The sequence below is a fragment of the Salmo salar genome, chromosome ssa03, assembly GCF_905237065.1.
Source record: "Salmo salar chromosome ssa03, Ssal_v3.1, whole genome shotgun sequence".
Lineage (NCBI taxonomy): Eukaryota > Metazoa > Chordata > Actinopteri > Salmoniformes > Salmonidae > Salmo > Salmo salar.
In genome coordinates this window covers 103,770,924-103,795,857 of record NC_059444.1, presented here as the reverse complement: position 1 = coordinate 103,795,857, position 24,934 = coordinate 103,770,924, and the positions used below count along the sequence as shown (strand labels likewise).

The 24,934-nt window shown below is 38.8% G+C and overlaps 1 pseudogene; it reads right to left on the bottom strand.

Annotated features, from left to right (window-relative positions):
- Window positions 1–22,388: 22,388 nt before the first annotated feature.
- Window positions 22,389–23,342, bottom strand: LOC106600464 (zinc finger protein 180-like; annotated as a pseudogene).
- Window positions 23,343–24,934: the final 1,592 nt, after the last annotated feature.

Below are 24,934 nucleotides of genomic sequence, written 5' to 3'. Positions count from 1 at the left end.
ATCAATGTAGGAGGGAGTTTTACTAGGTCAACAACCTGATATTACAACCGAAAAACCTTATAGCTGTGATCAATGTGGGAAGAGTTTTACTACATCTGACTCTACACCAGAGAACGCACACACCGGAAAATCATAGCTGTGATCAGTGTTGTTAAGAGATTCTCCATAAACATCTGATCAAACATCAGAAAGTCTATGAGGAGTTGTTTCATGATATCAGCTATATTCCATTGATTTTTACGAGAGGAGGAGATGAGGATTGCATGTCTGTTAAAACTAACAGCTCTGAAGCCCACACAGAATCTGGAATAGTAATGTACATCACTGGTTAGAGGACAATTTGCAAGAAAACACCGAATGCATTTTTGATTCCAGTGGGTCACTAACATGAAGTAAGTGTAACACAACTCTTTTGTGTTAGTCACTTTTGTTAAATCACATAAATAGTAACTCTTCCATTTCCGAGCCACTGGATTTTTCCCCCGAGTTAATATCCATATCATGTTGAAATCAATAGAACAGGGCATAACGTTTAGGGTTCTACATTGTGACATCATTAAATACTCCTTCTACAATGTTAAAACATTCTACATTGTGACATCATTTCATTGATATCATGAAACAACTCCTTCATGTATGTATTTTCTGATGTTTGATCAGAGGTCTTTTTTATCTGTGATCTTGTCACACTGATCACAGCTATAAGGTTTCTCTCCTGTGTGTGTTCTCTGGTGTTGAGTCAGAGTGCTAGATGTAGTAAAACTCTTCCCACAATGACCACAGCTATAAGATTTCTCTCCTGTGTGTGTTCTCTGGTGTTGAGTCAGAGTGCTAGATGTAGTAAAACTCTTCCCACATTGACCACAGCTATAAGATTTCTCTCCTGTGTGTGTTCTCCTGGTGTTGATTAAGATATCTAGATGTAGTAAAACTCTTCCCACATTTAAACCACAGCTAGGTGGGTTTCCTCTCCTGTGTGTTCTCTGGTGTGATACCAGATGGCCAGATTGGACCAAAACTCTTCCCACATTGATCACAGCTATAAGATTTCTCTCCTGTGTGTTCTCTGGTGTAGAGTCAGAGTGAAAGATGCCGCAAACCTCTTTCCCACATTGACCACAGATATAACGTTTCTCTCCTGTGTGTGTTCTCATTGTGCAGTCAGACTTCCAGATAGACGGCCGTAAAACTCTTCCCACATTGAGTACAGCTATAAGGTTTCTCTCCTGTGGGATTCTCTCTGATGAATTTTAATGCCTGATGGGGAGGTGTGTCTCTTCCCACAGTCAGAGCAGCAGTGAGTTCTCTTCCCTGTGGATCTCTGCAGGTGTTTATTGAGGTGTTCTAATGTGGAGAGGCTCTTCTCTGCCTCTTCAGCATCAAGAGGGTTGAGGCTCCCCAGAGGATCCACGAGAATCCCATATCTCTCCTGTGTGAACAACAAAGTCAGACAGATGATTAAAGGCCCACAACAGCGGTAATCCCTGTAAAAGGTGATGCCAACAGCGTAGCCAGATGTTGGACAACAATTGACGTCTGTAATGAATGTTAAATGATTTGATATTTGCCTTAAAATGAGCAAGAATAGTCATATTTTGTCTTGTTTTCACATTCGTAGTAACATCGATGATTGTAGGCTAGAAATAAGTTATTCGTGTTGTTGAAACTCAAGCAGTGTGCCAGACGACTTTTGGTCTCCAATATAGGCCCTTTCTGTATTTGCTAAAATTGCGGCACGAGGGCAATTTGATTGCAGAAACTCCTCCCTGCTAATGAGGAAACCACTAGTTATGGATGTTACTATATCTGCCTGGAGCAAAATGGTGAGCAAAGATTTTAGTTTTTCACAATGTATTCTGGAATGTGAATGGGGGAAACTCAGGGGAGTAACCTCCATTTCCAGGTTGCTTATGAATGCATTTCACACTACCTTGGATTAAAATTGTAAGGATATTTGAATGTCCTGTTTAATATAATGCTTGCTAAAGCATTAAGAATTATGTGTAATATTGAAGAACCGCGTTAATGACAGTATCCATTTGGGTGTTGTCAATAAAGTTAAGATTTTATTTATTTATTTAACCAGGTAGGCCAGTTGAGAACAAGTTCTCATTTACAACTGCAATCTGGCCAAGATAAAGCAAAGCAGTGCGACAAAAAAAACAACAGAGTTACACGTTGGATAAACAAACGACAGTCAATAACACAATAGAAAAATCTATATACAGTGTTATTGCAAATGGAGTACGGAGGCAAGGTAATAAATAGACCATAGTAGTGAAGTAATTACAATTTAGCAAATTAACACTGGAGAGATAGATGTGCAGATGATGATGTGCAAGTAGAAATACTGGTGTGCAAAGAGCAAAAAAGTAAATAAAACATGGGGATGAGGTAGGCAGTTGGATGGGCTATTTACAGATGGGCTATTTACAGATGGGCTGTGTACAGCTGCAGCGACGTAAGCTGATCAGATAGCTGATGTTTAAAGTTAGTGAGGGAGATATATGTCTCCAACTTCAGCGATTTTTGCAATTGATTTCCAGTCATTGGCAGCAGAGAACTGGAAGGAAATGCGGCCAAAGTAATGGTGTTGGCTTTGGGGATGACCAGTGAGATATACCTCCTGGAGCGTGTGCTAAGTGGGTGGGTGTTGCTATGGTGACCAGTGAGCTGAGTTAAGGCGGGAGCTTTACATAGCAAAGACTTATAGATGACCTGGAGCCAGTGGGGTTTGGCGACGAATAGTAGCGGAGGGCCAGCCGACGAGAGCGTACAGGTCGAGTGTGGGTGGTATATGGGGCATTGAGACAAAACGGATGGCACTGTGATAGACGCATCCAGTTTGCTGAGTAGAGTGTTGGAGGCTATTTCGAAAATGACATCACGGGTTAACCTGTTAGGCTAGGCGCAGTATTGACACGGCTGGATAAAAAACATACCCGATTTAATCTGGTTACCACTCCCTACCCAGTAACTAGAATATGCATATACTTATTACATATGGATAGAAAACACCCTACATTTTCTAAAACTGTTTGAATGGTGTTGCTGTGAGTATTACAGAACTCAAATGGCAGGTCAAAACCTGAGAGTTTCCTTTACAGGAAGTGGCCTGTCTGACCATTTCTTGAACTTCTTTTCCATCTCTATCATTTACTAAGGATCTCTGCTCTAACGTGACACTTCCCACGTCGTCCATAGGCGCTCAGAGCCCGGGAAAAAACAGAATGTCGATTCCAGCCCCAGGCTGAAACACATATCGCCTTTCTCAAGTGGCCGATCAAGGGACACTGGGCTTAGTGCGTGACCCGACCGCCCCGCCTTTGGGATTTTTTTCCTCTGTTTGCCGAAGAAGGAGATTCCCTGTCGGAATATTATCGCTTTTCACGAGAAAAATGTCGTAAAAATGATTTTAAACAGCGGGTTGACATGCTTCGGTACGGTAATGGAATATTTAGAATTTTATTGTCACAATTGCGCCATGCGCCATGACACTTCTTACTATTTCGGATAGTGTCTGGGACGTACCGTAACAAAACGGGCGCTATTCGGATATAACGATGGATTATTTTGGACCAAACCAACATTTGTTATTGAAGTAGCAGTCCTGGGTGTGCATTCTGACGAAGACAACAAAAGGTAATCAAACTTTTATAATAGTAAATATGATTATGGTGAGTGCTAAACTTGCCGGGTGTCTAAATAGCGAGCCCGTGATGCCTGGGCTATGTACTTAGAATATTGCAAAATGTGCTTTCACCAAAAAGCTATTTTAAAAATCGGACATATCGAGTGCATAGAGGAGGTCTGTATCTATAATTCTTAAAATAATTGTTATGCTTTTTGTGAACGTTTATCGTGAGTAATTTAGTAAAATGTTAGCGAATTCCCGGGAAGTTTGCGGGGGTATGCTAGTTCTGAACGTCACATGCTAATGTAAAAAGCTGGTTTTTGATATAAATATGAACTTGATTGAACAAAACATGCATGTATTGTATAACATATTGTCCTAGGGTTGTCATCCTGATGAAGATCATCAAAGGTGAGTGCTGCATTTAGCTGTCTTCTGGGTTTTGGTGACATTATATGCTGGCTTGAAAATGGGTGTCTGATTATTTCTGGCATGGTACTCTGCTGACATAATCTAATGTTTTGCTTTCGTTGTAAAGCCTTTTTGAAATCGGACAGTGTGGTTAGATTAACGAGAGTCTTGTCTTTAAATAGCTGTAAAATAGTCATATGTTTGAGAAATTGAATTAATAGGATTTTTAACGTTTTTGAAAATCGCTCCACAGGCTGCCAGTGGCTGTTACGCAAGCGGTTCCCCACCTAGCCCATAGAGGTTAACCTCTATGGGCTTTTTACATGCTAATGTAAAAAGCTGGTTTTTTACTATAAATATGAACTTGATTGAACAAAACATGCATGTATTGTATAACATAATGTCCTAGGAGTGTCATCTGATGAAGATTATCAAAGGTTAGTGCTGCATTTAGCTGTGGTTTTGGTTTTTGTGACATATCAAACGCTGTTTAAAATCAATTTTTACATGCTACTTTTTCGTAAAATAGCGATAATATTACAACCGGCAACGTTGTATTCATTCAAAGGCTGAAAGAAAAAAAAAATTGAATTCTCGTGGAACGCCGCATCTCAGTCTCACTGTCCCCAGGCTGACTGATCACAAACAGAGCTGCTGTACTTTGCCCAGAGACAGCAGACACCCCATTCCACTTTCTGGTGGCTTTAGAGAGCAAATGGAAGCCTTAGAAAGTGTCACGTTACAGCACAGATGCTGTAATGTCGATAGAGATGCAGAAGGACAACAAATTATCAGACAGGGCCTTCCTGTATGGAATCTTCTCAGGTTTTTTGCCTGCCATATGAGTTCTGTTATACTCACAGACACCATTCAAACAGTTTTAGAAACTTTAGAGTGTTTTCTATCCAAATCTACTAATTATATGCATATTCTAGTTTCTGGGCAGGAGTAGTAACCAGATTAAATCGGGTACGTTTTTTATCCGGACGTGAAAATACGCCCCTATCCCAAACAAGGTAAACTATCATTATAACATCATGGATGAATTCTAGAATATACTATATAGCCTAGAAACCTGGTTAAACTATCATTATGACATAATGGATGAATTCTAGAATATACTATATAGCCTAGAAACCTGGTTAAACTATCATTATGACATCATGGATGGCCAGTCTTTGTATTTATAGTGTAGTCCATTCAGGGGAGGCCCTGAGCTGAACTCAAACCTGGGTCCAGTGACTGTCAAGCCAACACCTTATAACTGTTACGCCATGATTATCTGAACTTCTTGATGAGGTCCCTATGAATTTGAGAGTGGTTACACTTCTCCTTCCCCCATCCCTCAGCTGTTTACCAAACCAAGTCTCTGGGCAGCCATTTTGTTTCTGTTTTAAAACTAGGTTGCCCCCTTTAAAAAAGCCACACAATCAATCAACCAATCTGCAGTTCATACAACAACAAAGCTGTCATTCCACCACTGTTTTGGTTATAAGATGATTATGGGGTTGGAGAAATGTAACTACTCTCAAATTCATAGACTGACCTATGGATGCAAGGACTGACCATCCATGATGTCAACATTATAGTTTTAACCATGTTGAGGCTATACAGTGTTGATTACATTGTTTCTAAACATTGGAGTAAAAAAAGTTTCTTTGGGGGTTCTGATGGGGTACAACAGTTGAACTAAGCTCATGAGGCATGTGTTATATTCTTCAAGAATCAATGGCTATAAATTAATAATTATAAAGTCACAATATGGATGTAGCAATTGCAGATTTCCCCTTTAACACCACACATCAGTTCAACAACTGCAGAGTTTGTGACTCTGTATTTAAGACAGTACTTACTAGTGTTTATCAGGGCCCGTTCATCGTTAAAACCATTGGATGCCTTAACATGCCTTTGGGAAACCGGGCCCAGATATACAGTTTCCTCCTCTTCTTCCTTTTCGATGTGACAGTCATCTCCCCTCCTCTTCCACTCCATCAAACTGCATCTTCCTCCTCTTCTTTACTGTAACATCCTCCTCCTCTTTTACTCTGAACGCATCTTTCTCCCTTCTTTCACTGTAACAGCCTCACCCTCCACTTGTTTTTGTATTGTAACATCTTTCTCTTCCTCCTCCTCTTTCACAAGAGCTTCTTTCTCCGTCCAGAGACCTCTTCCTTTAACAGGAGAGTAGCTCAGTGACCGCATGGTCGGAGATGTTAGCTAGCTAGGCTAATGCTAACTTAACCAGCCCGCTAGCTGAATAACTAACAACAACACCGTAAATATGAAATTAAATCGATAACTAACTAGACGGCAGTAGTGGGTTTAAAACACAGTGGCTAATATACACGAAAGCATCTAAAGAGCTTTATTGGTTTGGCTATTTTGTCTAGCAAGCTACCGAGGTGGCTGACTAACTGTTGTTGCTGTTGAACGAAGCGTTCCGTCCACTAGATTATACGTCACACCAACAGCATTACCTTACATTCCCAGACCGCCATCTGCTGACTGGAGTGGGTAACGCAGTTGAGTAAAATGTATATTATAATGTTCAGACAAAAAAGTTAAACGGTAGGAACTTCCTGAATTGGAATTATCACTCTACACATGTACTGCACTGGAATTATCCCATTGGCTGGCAGAAACGCAGTTTCGTTTTTATTGGGCCATCAAAGCTGTGTCAGTGATTTGTGTGATTGGTTCCATTTCAGTCACATGCATAAGGGAGAGGTGGTGTCTGATGTCTGCAGGTCAATGCAACTGAGAAATATGATCCTTGTAACTATTCTCTGTGAATATCAGCAGTGGGAATGATTGTGAAATATGATCCTTGTAATTATTCTCTGTGAATATCAGCAGTGGTAATGATTGTGAAATATGATCCTTGTAATTATTCTCTGTGAATATTCAGCAGTGGGAATGATTGTGAAATATTTAGTTCATTTCATGAGAGCAACATGATAATTAATGATTTCTGAACAACCATTTTTTATTTAATGTCTATTAAGAATATCTTATCAACTTTATTTCACTTGGTGATGTTTCATTATAGAGAACATAACAATACATGACATCTACAGTGGTGATGTGTCATTATAGAGAACATAACAATACATGACATCTACAGTGGTGATGTTTCATTATAGAGAACATAACATGACAATACATGACATCTACAGTGGTGATGTTTCATTATAGAGAACATGACATAACAATACATGACATCTACAGTGGTGATGTTTCATTATAGAGAACATAACATAACAATACATGACATCTACAGTGGTGATGTTTCATTATAGAGAACATAACATAACAATACATGACATCTACAGTGGTGATGTTTCATTATAGAGAACATAACATGACATCTACAGTGGTGATGTTTCATTATAGAGAACATGACATAACAATACATGACATCTACAGTGGTGATGTGTCATTATAGAGAACATGACAATAAATGACATCTACAGTGGTGATGTTTCATTATAGAGAACATAACATAACAATACATGACATCTACAGTGGTGATGTTTCATTATAGAGAACATAACATGACAATACATGACATCTACAGTGGTGATGTTTCATTATAGAGAACATGACAATACATGACATCTACAGTGGTGATGTTTCATTATAGAGAACATAACATGACAATACATGACATCTACAGTGGTGATGTTTCATTATAGAGAACATGACATAACAATACATGACATCTACAGTGGTGATGTTTCATTATAGAGAACATGACAATACATGACATCTACAGTGGTGATGTTTCATTATAGAGAACATAACATGACAATACATGACATCTACAGTGGTGATGTTTCATTATAGAGAACATGACATAACAATACATGACATCTACAGTGGTGATGTTTCATTATAGAGAACATAACATGACAATACATGACATCTACAGTGGTGATGTTTCATTATAGAGAACATGACATGACAATACATGACATCTACAGTGGTGATGTTTCATTATAGAGAACATAACATAACAATACATGACATCTACAGTGGTGATGTTTCATTATAGAGAACATAACATAACAATACATGACATCTACAGTGGTGATGTTTCATTATAGAGAACATAACATAACAATACATGACATCTACAGTGGTGATGTTTCATTATAGAGAACATGACATGACAATACATGACATCTACAGTGGTGATGTTTCATTATAGAGAACATGACATAACAATACATGACATCTACAGTGGTGATGTTTCATTATAGAGAACATAACAATACATGACATCTACAGTGGTGATGTTTCATTATAGAGAACATAACATGACAATACATGACATCTACAGTGGTGATGTTTCATTATAGAGAACAGAACATGACAATACATGACATCTACAGTGGTGATGTTTCATTATAGAGAACAGAACATGACAATACATGACATCTACAGTGGTGATGTTTCATTATAGAGAACATGACAATACATGACATCTACAGTGGTGATGTTTCATTATAGAGAACATAACATGACAATACATGACATCTACAGTGGTGATGTTTCATTATAGAGAACATGACAATACATGACATCTACAGTGGTGATGTTTCATTATAGAGAACATGACAATACATGACATCTACAGTGGTGATGTTTCATTATAGAGAACATGACATGACAATACATGACATCTACAGTGGTGATGTTTCATTATAGAGAACATGACATGACAATACATGACATCTACAGTGGTGATGTTTCATTATAGAGAACATGACATGACAATACATGACATCTACAGTGGTGATGTTTCATTATAGAGAACATGACATGACAATACATGACATCTACAGTGGTGATGTTTCATTATAGAGAACATGACAATACATGACATCTACAGTGGTGATGTTTCATTATAGAGAACATAACATGACAATACATGACATCTACAGTGGTGATGTTTCATTATAGAGAACATAACATGACAATACATGACATCTACAGTGGTGATGTTTCATTATAGAGAACATAACATAACAATACATGACATCTACAGTGGTGATGTTTCATTATAGAGAACATGACAATACATGACATCTACAGTGGTGATGTTTCATTATAGAGAACATGACAATACATGACATCTACAGTGGTGATGTTTCATTATAGAGAACATAACATGACAATACATGACATCTACAGTGGTGATGTTTCATTATAGAGAACATAACATGACAATACATGACATCTACAGTGGTGATGTTTCATTATAGAGAACATAACATGACAATACATGACATCTACAGTGGTGATGTTTCATTATAGAGAACATAACATAACAATACATGACATCTACAGTGGTGATGTTTCATTATAGAGAACATGACAATACATGACATCTACAGTGGTGATGTTTCATTATAGAGAACATGACATAACAATACATGACATCTACAGTGGTGATGTGTCATTATAGAGAACATAACAATACATGACATCTACAGTGGTGATGTTTCATTATAGAGAACATGACATAACAATACATGACATCTACAGTGGTGATGTTTCATTATAGAGAACATAACATGACAATACATGACATCTACAGTGGTAATGTTTCATTATAGAGAACATGACAATACATGACATCTACAGTGGTGATGTTTCATTATAGAGAACATAACATGACAATACATGACATCTACAGTGGTGATGTTTCATTATAGAGAACATGACATAACAATACGTGACATCTACAGTGGTGATGTTTCATTATAGAGAACATGACATAACAATACATGACATCTACAGTGGTGATGTTTCATTATAGAGAACATGACATAACAATACATGACATCTACAGTGGTGATGTTTCATTATAGAGAACATGACATAACAATACATGACATCTACAGTGGTGATGTTTCATTATAGAGAACATAACAATACATGACATCTACAGTGGTGATGTTTCATTATAGAGAACATAACATAACAATACATGACATCTACAGTGGTGATGTTTCATTATAGAGAACATAACAATACATGACATCTACAGTGGTGATGTTTCATTATAGAGAACATAACATAACAATACATGACATCTACAGTGGTGATGTTTCATTATAGAGAACATGACATAACAATACATGACATCTACAGTGGTGATGTTTCATTATAGAGAACATGACATAACAATACATGACATCTACAGTGGTGATGTTTCATTATAGAGAACATGACATGACAATACATGACATCTACAGTGGTGATGATTCATTATAGAGAACATAACATAACAATACATGACATCTACAGTGGTGATGTTTCATTATAGAGAACATGACAATACATGACATCTACAGTGGTGATGTTTCATTATAGAGAACATGACAATACATGACATCTACAGTGGTGATGTTTCATTATAGAGAACATGACATAACAATACATGACATCTACAGTGGTGATGTTTCATTATAGAGAACATGACATGACAATACATGACATCTACAGTGGTGATGTTTCATTATAGAGAACATAATAATACATGACATCTACAGTGGTGATGTTTCATTATAGAGAACATGACAATACATGACATCTACAGTGGTGATGTTTCATTATAGAGAACAGAACATGACAATACATGACATCTACAGTGGTGATGTGTCATTATAGAGAACATAACATGACAATACATGACATCTACAGTGGTGATGTTTCATTATAGAGAACATAACATAACAATACATGACATCTACAGTGGTGATGTTTCATTATAGAGAACATAACAATACATGACATCTACAGTGGTGATGTTTCATTATAGAGAACATGACATGACAATACATGACATCTACAGTGGTGATGTGTCATTATAGAGAACATGACAATACATGACATCTACAGTGGTGATGTTTCATTATAGAGAACATAACAATACATGACATCTACAGTGGTGATGTTTCATTATAGAGAACATAACATGACAATACATGACATCTACAGTGGTGATGTTTCATTATAGAGAACAGAACATAACAATACATGACATCTACAGTGGTGATGTTTCATTATAGAGAACATTACAATACATGACATCTAAGTAGCTGAATATGATTATGGACTAACAGTTTGAAGGACACAACTCATGTTGTTCTGGTTAAACAGTGGGGATTTTTTTTTACAATTAGGAAATAATATGTCATGTTTTACTCGTACCTCAGCCAGCATTGTGAATGGTTAGGAAATAATATGTCATGTTTTACTAGTACCTCAGCCAGCATTGTGAATGGTTAGGAAATAATATGTCATGTTTTACTTGTACTCTCAGCCAGCATTGTGAATGGTTAGGAAATAATATGTCATGTTTTACTAGTACCTCAGCCAGCATTGTGACTGGTTAGGAAATAATATGTCATGTTTTACTCGTACCTCAGCCAGCATTGTGAATGGTTAGGAAATAATATGTCATGTTTTACTCGTACCTCAGCCAGCATTGTGAATGGTTAGGAAATAATATGTCATGTTTTACTCGTACCTCAGCCAGCATTGTGAATGGTTAGGGAAATAATATGTCATGTTTTACTAGTACCTCAGCCAGCATTGTGAATGGTTATGAAATAATATGTCATGTTTTACTAGTACCTCAGCCAGCATTGTGAATGGTTAGGAAATAATATGTCATGTTTTACTCATACCTCAGCCAGCATTGTGAATGGTTAGGAAATAATATGTCATGTTTTACTCGTACCTCAGCCAGCATTGTGAATGGTTAGGAAATAATATCGTCATGTTTTACTCGTACCTCAGCCAGCATTGTGAATGGTTAGGAAATAATATGTCATGTTTACTAGTACCTCAGCCAGCATTGTGAATGGTTGGGAAATAATATGTCATGTTTTACTAGTACCTCAGCCAGCATTGTGAATGGTTAGGAAATAAAATGTCATGTTTTACTAGTACCTCAGCCAGCATTGTGAATGGTTAGGAAAAATAATATGTCATGTTTTACTAGTACCTCAGCCAGCATTGTGAATGGTTAGGAAATAATATGTCATGTTTTAACTCGTACCTCGCCAGCATTGTGAATGGTTAGGAAATAATATGTCATGTTTTACTCGTACCTCAGCCAGCATTGTGAATGGTTAGGAAATAATATGTCATGTTTTACTCGTACCTCAGCCAGCATTGTGAATGGTTAGGAAATAATATGTCATGTTTTAACTCGTACCTCAGCCAGCATTGTGAATGGTTAGGAAATAATATGTCATGTTTTACTAGTACCTCAGCCAGCATTGTGAATGGTTAGGAAATAATATGTCATGTTTTACTAGTACCTCAGCCAGCATTGAATGGTTAGGAAATAATATGTCATGTTTTACTCGCCACCTCAGCCAGCATTGTGACTGGTTAGGAAATAATATGTCATGTTTACACGAGTACCTCAGCCAGCATTGTGAATGGTGTCTGAGGCGTGTGACATACTAGACCATGGCAGTAAATCTAATATTTAGGTGTTTTTTAGTCAGAAAGGTCTGGGGTGGTTCTGTGGTTATAAGTTACATCTCTGGCCCATGTTGGCAGGGTCTGAATCAAACCCAATGTCCAGTAGGATTGATCTGTTTGATCCAATTGTTTGTTTCAGTTTCCAGTAGTTGAATCCTTTAACATATTGTTGATTTCAACATTTTTCATTTTCAACAAATGAACTGGGTTGGTTGAAAAGTGATACTAAACTTACATACCAGCACTATTTTGACATAGTGGAAGATATACTGAATTTATACTGTTTTCATACTAAGATGGACCAAGATACGTGTTGCTTTTGCACATATTTGTTCATTAGTTTTGCAAAAGTCTGTTGATTGTCAGTCATTGGGTTCATTAGTTTTCACAATATGTTCAAATCAAATCAAGCTTTTATTTATACAGCACATTTCAGACATGGATGCAACGCAAGCTGGCTTCACAGGAAAAAAACAAATAAAAAACAATGAAAATAAACAGAAATATTTACTACTCAGCAAACATAAGATGATACCAAACAGAATAAAACTGAAAGACTACTGAGCATTCTAAGGAAAATTCATTGATTAAAATTTTAACAATTGGATGTTATATTCAACCATAACAAGATGAACAAGCCAGCACAGGTGGAACACATTCTGACTAACGAGCTAGACGTGCTATCGACGAGCTAGACGGGCTAACGAGCTAGACGTGCTAACGGAGCTAGACGTGCTAACGAGCTAGACGTAACAACGAGCTAGACGTGCTAACAGATATCTCCCATTTCCATGTGTTTTTTTTAGTTGTGCCAAAAACGCTGTTGTTTTGACAAGTAGCAATAAATCAATGATATCGATTAGGGGGAAATCAGGTTGTTCGTGCTGTTGAAACTAACACAACTAAAAAACACATGGAAATGGGAGATATATTTCACCTCACTGGTTAGAGGACAACCTGAAGAAGACAGTCAGCTACATTTTGGAGTGATGCATTTAAATGTAGGGGGTCGCTGAACAAAGGAACACAACACTTATTTGTCATCACTCATCGATACTCGTTTTCAATTTATCACAAACTGTTTCTGCATTTGGACTATTGATTTGGACACGTTAAAACTGTGACATTGGGGATATCCCACCTAGCAAAATGTAATTGAAACTAAGACTATGCCCGACGTACAATATAAGTTTGTTTTAGTTGAAAAGAAAACTATTTAATTTCAATGTACTTGCAGCTTATACACATGGACGCCTATAATACGTTTATTAACAATCCTAATAAATTGAGTGCTCCAGTCAACACCTTTAGTTGCTCCACCTTGTGGGTTTTCTTTTGTTTGCCTCTTCTTGGGCAGATTTAGTGGGTCTCATGGTGGGTGTCTTTTATGTCCCAGTTGTTGTTACTAGTCAACTTTCAGTGGAAACTGAGAGCAAAATTGCAACATTATGTTATAATACTTTTATTGCATCAAATGGTTGTTTTTATGCAACAGAATAGAGGGTTCTTAGAACTATTGTGTCTGTGTGTTCTACTGAGGATGGGCCTCTGGGAGAAAACACTGACAGGAGATTTACAATGTCTTTTGGGTGATAAAACCTAAAGAGACCGCATTCCAGAACATGAGTTAATGTTTCTGTTCTATATGGTACCAGGGAGAGATGACCCCAGGGCCAGACCCTGGTCTCTACACACAGTGAAACACGCAAAGTGGAGTTTTTAAAAGCCTCCTAGGCTCTGAGTGTGTATTCCTGTGTGGAGGTGTAAACAGGGCCCAGTCAGGAGGCTCTGAGTGTATTGCTGTGTGGAGGTGTAAACAGGGCCCAGTCAGGAGGCTCTGAGTGTGTATTCCTGTGTGGAGGTGTAAACAGGGCCCAGTCAGGAGGCTCTGAGTGTGTATTCCTGTGTGGAGGTGTAAACAGGGCCCAGTCAGGAGGCTCTGAGTGTGTATTCCTGTGTGGAGGTGTAAACAGGGGCCCAGTCAGGAGGCTCTGAGTGTGTATTCCTGTGTGGAGGTGTAAACAGGGCCCAGTCAGGAGGCTCTGAGTGTGTATTCCTGTGTGGAGGTGTAAACAGGGCCCAGTCAGGAGGCTCTGAGTGTGTATTCTGTGTGGAGGTGTAAACAGGGCCCAGTCAGGAGGCTCTGAGTGTATTCCTGTGTGGAGGTGTAAACAGGGCCCGGTCAGGAGGCTCTGAGTGTGTATTCCTGTGTGGAGGTGTAAACAGGGCCCAGTCAGGAGGCTCTGAGTGTATTCCTGTGTGGAGGTGTAAACAGGGGCCCAGTCAGGAGGCTCTGAGTGTGTATTCCTGTGTGGAGGTGTAAACAGGGCCCAGTCAGGAGGCTCTGAGTGTGTATTCCTGTGTGGAGGTGTAAACAGGGCCCAGTCAGGAGGCTCTGAGTGTGTATTCCTGTGTGGAGGTGTAAACAGGGCCCAGTCAGGAGGCTCTGAGTGTGTATTCCTGTGTGGAGGTGTAAACAGGGCCCAGTCAGTAGGCTCTGAGTGTGTATTCCTGTGTGGAGGTGTAAACAGGGCCCAGTCAGGAGGCTCTGAGTGTGTATTCCTGTGTGGAGGTGTAAACAGGGCCCAGTCAGTAGGCTCTGAGTGTGTATTCCTGTGTGGAGGTGTAAACAGGCCCAGTCAGTAGGCTCTGAGTGTGTATTCCTGTGTGGAGGTGTAAACAGGGCCCAGTCAGGAGGCTCTGAGTGTGTATTCCTGTGTGGAGGTGTAAACAGGGCCCAGTCAGGAGGCTCTGAGTGTGTATTCCTGTGTGGAGGTGTAAACAGGGCCCAGTCAGGGGGAGGGCTCTGAGTGTGTGTTCCTGTGTGGAGGTGTAAACAGGGCCCAGTCAGGAGGCTCTGAGTGTGTATTCCTGTGTGGAGGTGTAAACAGGGGCCCAGTCAGGAGGCTCTGAGTGTGTATTCCTGTGTGGAGGTGTAAACAGGGCCCAGTCAGGAGTGCTCTGAGTGTGTATTCCTGTGTGGAGGTGTAAACAGGGCCTGTAGTCAGGAGGCTCTGAGTGTGTATTCCTGTGTGGATGTGTAAACAGGGCCCAGTCAGGAGGCTCTGAGTGTGTATTCTGTGTGGGGGTGTGGGGGGCGCCGCCGCGCTTGGAGTGTAAAGCCCAGCCAGCCATCTGTGAACTGAATGAAAACTAGAATCTGTGTTTTACTAGGTAAGACCATTTATGATATAGTATAAGCTAGTAAGGTGCACCTGTAATTATTTTTAAACATATACTTGATTTAAAACCTGTAATAGTTAGTTAACGTTAGCTAGTTCATTATCACAAAAAGTGAGAACTGCTCTAGATTGGAAACTACGTTAATGAGAGTAAAGCCATGTTGGCTTTATGGAAACTTGTTTTAAACCTGTACTTATTCTAAACCTGTCATTATTTTAAACCTGTACCCCATTTCAAGTAATGAAAAATGTATGAGTTGCATTATCCTAGGAACTAACCATGAGATAGAAATGTGAAAATATTCCTGCAGGTTAAAAATATTGTTGAAAAAAACAACTAATTGATTAGTTATGTTTGAGAATAGCATTGTGTAGACAGGCTGACTTGAAAGATTATACTCAACATTTTGCTGCGTGGCAATACTGTGTTTGGATTCTGAAGGGCATTTATACAAAAGAGGTAGTCTAGACACTGTATTAATACCATTGTGCATTTGAATCCATCTACAGCTACCATCTAAGATATTAATTTCCCTCCACAAGGGGGCGGACATGTAACATTTCCAAAATGGGATAGTATTGTACATGTAACGTTTCCAAGTTGGGATAGTATTAGCACATGTAACGGTTCCAAATGGGATAGTATTGTACATGTAACGGTTCCAAATGGGATAGTATTGTCCATGTAACGTTTCCAAAATGGGATAGTATTGTCCATGTAACGTTTCCAAAATGGGATAGTATTGTCCATGTAACGTTTCCAAAATGGGATAGTATTGTACATGTAACGTTTCCAAAATGGGATAGTATTGTACATGTAATGTATCCAAAAATGGGATAGTATTGTCCATGTAACGTTATGCCCCCTTGTGAGTTAATAGTATTGCATGCTGTAGCAGGCTATATAAAGAGGAAGACCTCCATTGACGATTCAGTTCGTTGTAACATCTGGTCTGGAGCCAGGTCACCGTCCTTAGTTAGTTAGTTAGTTAGTTAGTTAGTTAGTTAACGAAGCTAACGTTAGCTAGTTGTACATGTAGATTGGAAACTTACGTTAATCGAGTGTAAAGCCATGTTGGCTTTATGGAAACGATATACAATATATGGTAAAGAATAACAATAACACATTGTGACAGAATGTAAACGTTCTACATTCCCCTCAAACAGTGACATGAATAAGGATATTTCATATTTTCAAGTTCAGAAGTCAGAACTCATCACCTGCTATGTAAAAGAGACAGAAGAATGCACGATGGTCAATGCTATCTGGGATCCTTGGGACATCCCTACTCTAAACCCTAACCTTAACCCCTACCTTAACCATTTTAAATGTCAACTTCAACGGGCGATGGACGTCCCAAGGATGTATCTCTACCTAGAAACACATGATCTAAGTGATTGATAGTTGGTATTCAGCAGTCATAAAGCCTTATTTACTTTAATGAACTACTAAAATAGTGATTTAGTCAGACAGCATAGACAGCAGCTCTACACATTATTGACTGACTGATCCATTCATCCTTCCATCCCTCTCAGCCTTCCTCTCCTCTGAAGACCCAGTGAGGGTGGAGCTCAGTCAGAGAGCTGTTGAGGGACTGGTTAGGCAGAACACTTCTACAGCCAGAGAGGTGAGAGGTCACACATGGTTTAGATGGTAAATATTTATGTCCCCTTAGCGGTTTATCACATCAGCAAAAGGGAATATGTTCCATCATCTATGTTTATTTACATTAGTGCAAATTGTCCACTGATATCGGTGTAATTTCTCACCCCTTTAAGCTGTATGAAAGTGAATTTCCCCTTAGGCATACATACATGTTTTTTTGTTATTACCCGAGCCACCTGAGCCACTGCCTGTTCACCCGCTATCATTCAGAAGGCGATATCAGTACAGGTGCATCAAAGCTGGGACCGAAAGACTGAAAAACAGCTTCTATCTCAAGGCCATCAGACTGTTAAACAGCACAGAGAGGCTGCAGCCTACATATAGACTTGACATCATTGGCCACTTTAATAAATGGAACACTAGTCACTTTAATAATGTTTACATATCATTTCTCATCTCTATGTATAAACTGTATCTCAGTCTATGCTGCTCTGACATTGTTTATCCATATATTTATATATTCCTAATTCCATTCCCTTTACTTAGATTTGTGTGTATTAGGTATTTGTTGTGAAATTGTTAGATATTAATTGTTAGATATTACTGCACTGTGGGAACTAGAAGGACAAGCATTTCGCTACACCCGCAATAACATCTGCTGAACACCTGTATGTGACCAACAACATTTGATTTATGAAGGTCATTTGTGTAAAATGTACTTTTCCCAGCATATCTTTACATTGCTTATGCATATTCAATGGCCGGACTGCATCCAGACTATGTCAAAGGCCCATCCTGGTAGATCTGAACCTAATGCAGCTTGGAGTGATCAGAAGTCACATTTAGGTGCCAGGTGTAACTGAGGCCCTAGATGCTCCATATCCATTACTTTGAGTGTTTTATATAATATGACTAAATGTGTTTCTGTGTTGCAGGGACAGTCAAGAAATGGAACAGCAAGGCCACAGAACATGACATAAGCAGAGCTGTGGGAGACCACCTCAAGCCCCTGGTAGAGCCGGGGGTGGTGTTTACCACTCCACCACGCCTTCAGCAGGCTGGAAAAGAGTGATTGATACGGTTTTTCATACTAAGGTGGACCAATAGTTTGTTGATTGGTCAGTCATTGGGTAAATTTGTTTTACAATGTGTTCAAATCAAATCAAGCTTTATTTATACAGCACATGTCAGACATGGATGCAACACAATGGCTTCACAGGAAAAAACTATGAAAATAAACATTTAGTACACAAATATGAGGATAAAAAAACAGAAGACTAACAACTGAAAGACTAATGAGCATTGTAAGGAAATGCCATTGATTAAAATATCAACAATATGATGCAATATCCAACCCAAAATATAACTTGTTTTTTAGGAGGGGCTCTGAAAGACAGTATGGGGGTGTCCACTGGAAGTTGACTAGTAACAACAACTGGGACCTAAAAGACACCCACCATGAGACCCACTAAATCTGCCCAAGAAGAGGAAAACAAAAGAAAATCCCACACCAAACTTAAAGACAGGAAGCAAACCAAAAAGGTGGAGCAACTAAAGGTGTTGACTCTCCACATGTATCAAGACAACTGGAGCACTGGGCCAGACACTCTTAAATAGAACCTGGACCAGCTCAGGTGAAACACCTTCCCACTAACGAGATGGACAAGCCAGCACAGGTGTAACACATACTGACTAACGAGGTGACACCAATCAGTGCACCCAAGACACATTTCAGTTGAATGCATTCAGTTGTACAACTGACTTGGTATGCCCCTTTCCCACGTGCTAATGTCCAACCTCAAAACATAAATGGAAAAACCAAAGCCTGTAACACCTTAAGACAACAAATATATCATATATTTTTGTTGGAAAAGTTTGCTCACCACCAACAGAAAACAACTTCCATTTCACATTATAATCAACTACAATGCTTCACCTTCACCAATATAAACATGATGTCTACTGGCTGTCAACAATTAAAAACAAGAAAAAAACACGTATTTCTAAATAATAATATACAATCGTACTATTTTTTTCTCCTTTTCTGTCTATAGAATCCTAAAAGTCACTAGCTTCTAGAACTCTCGTCTTCCCTAATACTCACTAGCTTCTAGAACTCTCGTCTTCCTAAAAACTCACTAGCTTCTAGAACTCTCTGTCTTCCTAAAACTCACTAGCTTCTAGAACTCTCGTCTTCCTAAAACTCACTAGCCTTCTAGAACTCTCGTCTTCCTAAAACTCACTAGCTTCTAGAACTCTCGTCTTCCTAAAACTCACTAGCTTCTAGAACACTCGTCTTCCTAAAACTCACTAGCTTCTAGAACACTCGTCTTCCTAAAACTCACTAGCTTCTAGAACACTCGTCTTCCTAAAACTCACTAGCTTCTAGAACACTCGTCTTCCTAAAACTCACTAGCTTTCTAGAACTCTCGTCCCCTTGGAACGAGCCCAAACAAAATCATCTCAAATACGGAAAAACATGCCGTATAACAAAACTCAAATCAAATTGTACTGCTACCGAATACAACAGACCTAACAGTGAAATGCTGACTTACGAGCCCCTAACCAACAGTGCAGTTTCAAAAACATACAGAAAAGAATAAGAGATAAACCTCATCTCCAACACGGAAAAAACGTGTCAAAATAAATTCGCGATCCATGGTAACACACTGGTTTAACGCAAAACACAAATCTTTTAACTGCCAAACCCCAGAGACAATCAGAAACCAAGTTGTCCTCACCACGGACATGTCTGATTTCAAGAGGAAACTCCTGCAATATCCATAGTAACTTTCCACCTCACTGCAGAGCTTCTCTCTTTTCAGGGTTCACTAGATAGGCATGTTGTTGGATCGGGGCCCAGTCCCCAATGTCATGCTCTAGTACATTTGGGTTGGCACATCTGAGAATGATCCTGATATTATAAAATTACATTATAAAATTATCCCTGATATTACATCAATATAATTGTACCCAAAAATTGTCAGTTGGTTGCATAAATCATTGATTACTAAATGTTACATTAATTGTAAATATGAAATATCAAACCAAATGTACACCCCTTTGTTAATATGTATTGGCAATAATTAACTTAATGGTGAGGCATGGAATAATAAAACACGTATCTTTTGTCAGGCTGAATGTTTGAAATATGAGGTGATTTGAGTCATGCTTCTTCAGTAGTGGAATAAAAGACAATTAGAATTTGAATGTTGTCAATAAATGCTGGAGTGATGTAGGATTGTTAATACAATTGATTATAGACCAATTTATTATACTGAGTCAATGTGTATAGGCTGCAAGGACGTTGAATTTAAGTTGTTTTCAAGTCAATGAAAAAACGACATCTTCTCAACTTTCACTTTCAACTAAAACTGAATGTGTATTGGATGTTGGGCATAGTCTTATTTTCAACATCTTTTCAATTACATTTTGCTGGGTGGGATATTTTCCATGCATGGAAAGGGGTTGGAGGCAAAGGACAAATAAATAAGTGCTACCAAACATAACAAGCATTTCACAAACACTACAGTGTATAAATAAGACGCATTAAATAAAACCACAATGAGGACAAGTTTTCATTAATCATTGGGTACATCGTACGAAAAAGCATCAGAATTATCTTAAATAGGGAAATAATTCAAGTTCAGAATCACAACATAAAATACATAGGCATTTCATCATTAAGTCCTTTAGGAAATAATGTCTGGTGGGCTGTCCAAATCAATAACCAATAAGCAGAAACAGTTTGTGATGTATTGAAAACCTAAACATAACATGTGCTATATACACAAACATCTGCCACAATAATCATATTACTTGTATTTTTTTATTAAACAAGCACCGTATAAACTGTACAAGCACCAGAAACACTTGTTTTGACAAGTAGCAATAAATCACTGATATCGATTAGGGGGAAATCAGGTTGAACGTGATGTTGAAACTAACACAACTAAACAAACACATGGAAATGGGAGATATATTTTACCTCACTGATTAGAGGACAACCTGCAGAAGACAGTCAGCTACATTTGGGAGTGATGCATTTAAATGTAGGGGTCACTAAACAAAGGAACACAACACTTATTTGTCATAACTCATCGCTAAAATCATTTGTGTGACAGGAGGGAGATGAGGTTGCACATCCTGTTAAACTAACAGCTCAAAAAACCACACGGAATCTGGGAATAATGTGTACATCCCTGGTTAGAGGACAATTTGTAGAAAACAGCCAGATACAGATACATTTGAAGTGTTGCATTTTGATTCAGGTGGGTCACCAACGTGGTAAGTGTAACGACCCTTTCAGAGCCTGAGGCTAATATCCATATCATGTTGATGAAGGGGCAAACGTTTAGGGTTCTACATTGTCCTACTACAATGTGTTAACATTCTACATTGTGAAATTAATTTATTGATATCATGAAACAACTCCATGTATTTTCTGATATTTGATCAGAGATCTTTTATCAGATTATCTCTGGTCAGAGCTAGAGGTTTCTTTCCTGTGTGTGTTCTCTTGTGTACAGTCAGATTTGCGAGATGCAGCAAAACTCTTCCCACATTGATCACAGCTATCAAGGTTTCTCACCTGTGTGTGTTCTCTGGGTGTAATGTCAGCTGGTCAGATCTAACAAAAGTCTTCCCACACTGATCACATGTATAAGGCTTCTCCCCTGTGTGTATTCTCCTGTACAGTCAGACTCCCAGAATGAACAAAATTCTTCCCACATTGATCACAGCTATAAGATTTCTCTCCTGTGTGTGTTCTCTGGTGTAGAGTCAGCTGGCCAGATCCTGAAAAAACTCTTCCCACATTGATCACAGCTATAAGATTTCTCTCCTGTGTGTGTTCTCTGGTGCACAGTCAGCTGCCCAAATTGACCAAAACTCTTCCCACATTGATCACAGCTAAAAGCTTTCTCTCCTGTGTGTATTCTCTGGTGTAACATCAGTTCGCTAGATCTTGTAAAACTCTTCCTCATTGATCACAGCAATAGGGTTTCTCTCCTGTGTGTATTCTCTGGTGTAGAGTCAGATTGCTAGATGCAGCAAAACTCTTCCCACATTGATCACAGCTAAAAGGTTTCTCTCCTGTGTGAGTTCTCTGGTGTAATGTCAGCTGGCGAGATTGAACAAATGTCTTCCCACATTGACCACAGCTATAAGGTTTCTCACCTGTGTGTGTTCTCTGGGTGTAATGTCAGCTGGTCAGATCGAACAAAAGTCTTCCCACACTGATCACATGTATAAGGCTTCTCCCCTGTGTGTATTCTCCTGTGTACAGTCAGACTCCCAGAATGAACAAAATTCTTCCCACATTGATCACAGCTATAAGATTTCTCTCCTGTGTGTGTTCTCTGGTGTAAAGTCAGCTGGCCAGATCCTGTAAAACTCTTCCCACATTGATCACAGCTATACGATTTCTCTCCTGTGTATTCTCTGGTGTCTTGTCAGATTGCCAGATCCTGTAAAACTCTTCCCACATTGATCACAGCTATAAGGTTTCTCTCCTGTGTGTGTTCTCTGGTGTACAGTCAGCTGGCCAGATCCTGTAAAACTCTTCCCACATTGATCACAGCTATAAGGTTTCTCTCCTGTGTGTATTCTCTGGTGTCTTGTCAGATTGCCAGATCCTGTAAAACTCTTCCCACATTGATCACAGCTATAAGGTTTCTCTCCTGTGTGTATTCTCTGGTGTAGAGAGTCAGATTGCTAGATGCAGAAAAAAACTCTTCCCACATTGATCACAGCTAAAAGGTTTCTCTCCTGTGTGTATTCTCTGGTGTAATGTCAGTTCGCTAGATCTTGTAAAACTCTTCCCACATTGATCACAGCAATAGGGTTTCTCTCCTGTGTGTATTCTCCTGTGTACAGTCAGCTTCCCAGAATTAACAAAACTCTTCCCACAGTCAGAGCAGCAGTGAGTTCTCTTCCCTGTGGATCTCTGCAGGTGTTTATTGAGGTGTTCTGATCTGGAGAGACTCTTCTCTGCCTCTTCAGCATCATGAGGTTGTTGAGGCTCCCCAGAGGACCCACGATAGTCCCGTCTCTCTCCTGTGTGAACAACAAAGTTAGACAGATGATTAAAGGCCCACAACAGCAGAAATCCACTGTAAAAGGTGATGCCAACAGCGTAGCCATGATGTTGTACAACAATTGACATCTGTAATGAATGTAAAAATGTTTGACAATTGTCTTAAAATGAGAAAGAATAGTCATATTTTTGTCTTGTTTTCACATAAGTAGTAACATCGATGATTGTAAGCTAGAAATAAGTTATTCATGTTGTTGAACCTCTAAGCAGTGTGCCAGACGACTTTTGGTCTCCAATATTCTGCCCCTTTCTGTGTTTGGACTATAAGGGCGACACAATTTGGTTGCAGAAATCCTCCTGCTAATAAGGAAACCACTAGTTATGGATGTAGTATATCTGGTAATGAGGAAACCACTAGTTATGGATGTAGTATATCTGGTAATGAGGAAACCACTAGTTATGGATGTAGTATATCTGGTAATGAGGAAACCACTAGTTATGGATGTAGTATATCTGGTAATGAGGAAACAACTAGTTATGGATGTAGTATATCTGGTCATGAGGAAACCACTAGTTATGGATGTAGTATATCTGGTAATGAGGAAACCACTAGTTATGGATGTAGTATATCTGGTAATGAGGAAACCACTAGTTATGGATGTAGTATATCTGGTAATGAGGAAACCACTAGTTATGGATGTAGTATATCTGGTAATGAGGAAACCACTAGTTATGGATGTAGTATATCTGGTAATGAGGAAACCACTAGTTATGGATGTAGTATATCTGGTAATGAGGAAACAACTAGTTATGGATGTAGTATATCTGGTCATGAGGAAACCACTAGTTATGGATGTAGTATATCTGGTAATGAGGAAACCACTAGTTATGGATGTAGTATATCTGGTAATGAGGAAACCACTAGTTATGGATGTAGTATATCTGGTAATGAGGAAACCACTAGTTATGGATGTAGTATATCTGGTAATGAGGAAACCACTAGTTATGGATGTAGTATATCTGCCAATGAGGAAACCACTAGTTATGGATGTAGTATATCTGCTAATGACGAAACCACTAGTTATGGATGTAGTATATCTGGTAATGAGGAAACCACTAGTTATAGATGTAGTATATCTGGTAATGAGGAAACCACTAGTTATGGATGTAGTATATCTGGTAATGAGGAAACCACTAGTTATGGATGTAGTATATCTGGTAATGAGGAAACCGCTAGTTATGGATGTAGTATATCTGGTAATGAGGAAACCACTAGTTATGGATGTAGTATATCTGGTAATGAGGAAACCACTAGTTATGGATGTAGTATATCTGCTAATGAGGAAACCACTAGTTATGGATGTAGTATATCTGGTAATGAGGAAACCACTAGTTATGGATGTAGTATATCTGCTAATGAGGAAACCACTAGTTATGGATGTAGTATATCTGGTAATGAGGAAACCACTAGTTGTGGATGTAGTATATCTGGTAATGAGGAAACCACTAGTTATGGATGTAGTATATCTGGTAATGAGGAAACCACTAGTTATGGA